Source organism: Mixophyes fleayi, chromosome 3 (genome assembly GCF_038048845.1).
Source record: "Mixophyes fleayi isolate aMixFle1 chromosome 3, aMixFle1.hap1, whole genome shotgun sequence".
Taxonomy (NCBI): domain Eukaryota; kingdom Metazoa; phylum Chordata; class Amphibia; order Anura; family Limnodynastidae; genus Mixophyes; species Mixophyes fleayi.
The window spans coordinates 38,669,203-38,670,219 of NC_134404.1; positions in this window are offsets into that span (position 1 = coordinate 38,669,203).

Sequence of the window (1,017 nt, forward strand, 5' to 3'; positions counted from 1 at the left end):
ATAAACCCCTTACACTGACAAATGACTTTTGAAATGAGTTTTAAAAGCAGGAAAAAAGTTTATATTTCCCAATAAATTTGCCAGATTGCAGAGTATATAGAAACTCTCAGTACTCAGTTACCAAATCAGTATAATGATATTACATAAACAATGATTACCATTGGCTACAATAAATCACCAAATGTTCCAGACAATGCAATGTATTGGAATAGGTATTTTGCTTGTATATAGTACACATTTAGTCCAGAATTAGAGATAAACAAATCGTCTACTGATTGACAATATTGGACCAATAGTATCTCCCTATATTATCACTGGAGAAATCTCTTCCCACGGCTTCAGACAAAAAAAAAAGGTTGTTTAAAAGTTGTGTAAAAAATGTTCTGCTCACCTTATAATTGTTTGTACTTTTCTTTAATGTAGCATGGTGTTCGAAAAGTGCATTTGTTCTGAATTTCCAGCCTGACCTTTGCAAACTGATTCGCTGTGTACTTGAGAATTCCTAACACACAATGGCAGCGCTCTTAGACCAGTGATAGACAACCCGATACACTTCAGGGGGTTTCATGGTGATGCCATTTAACCTTGAAAAAAAGTTACCAGTAACCTAATGACTGACAGACTTGCAAGGGAATTGGTGTACATGTAACTCCCCTTAGGCTGATTACTACTTAGTGTGTTGTGCCCCAATGGTGGAGGCGACTGCTAGTTCCTCCCCAAGGGAAAAGATGGTTAGCTGCAGGATCAGAGGATTTAAAAATGGCCCCATCTAGTCTCAGGGAGATGGACACGTCTGTATGTGTGTACTTAAGCGTACAGAGAATATGAAGGTTGGCGACAATTCCTTGAAGATCGGGTATTCGAGAGAGTCATAATCTGTGCTGTTGGAGATAGAGGGGTCTTTCCACATACCAACCCACACAGCCCAGGAATCTGTAAAGAATGAGATAGCCCAGAGGTACCCGAAGCGGCAGGTAGGTGCACTGTTACATATTGTTGCCGAACATGAACATGAAG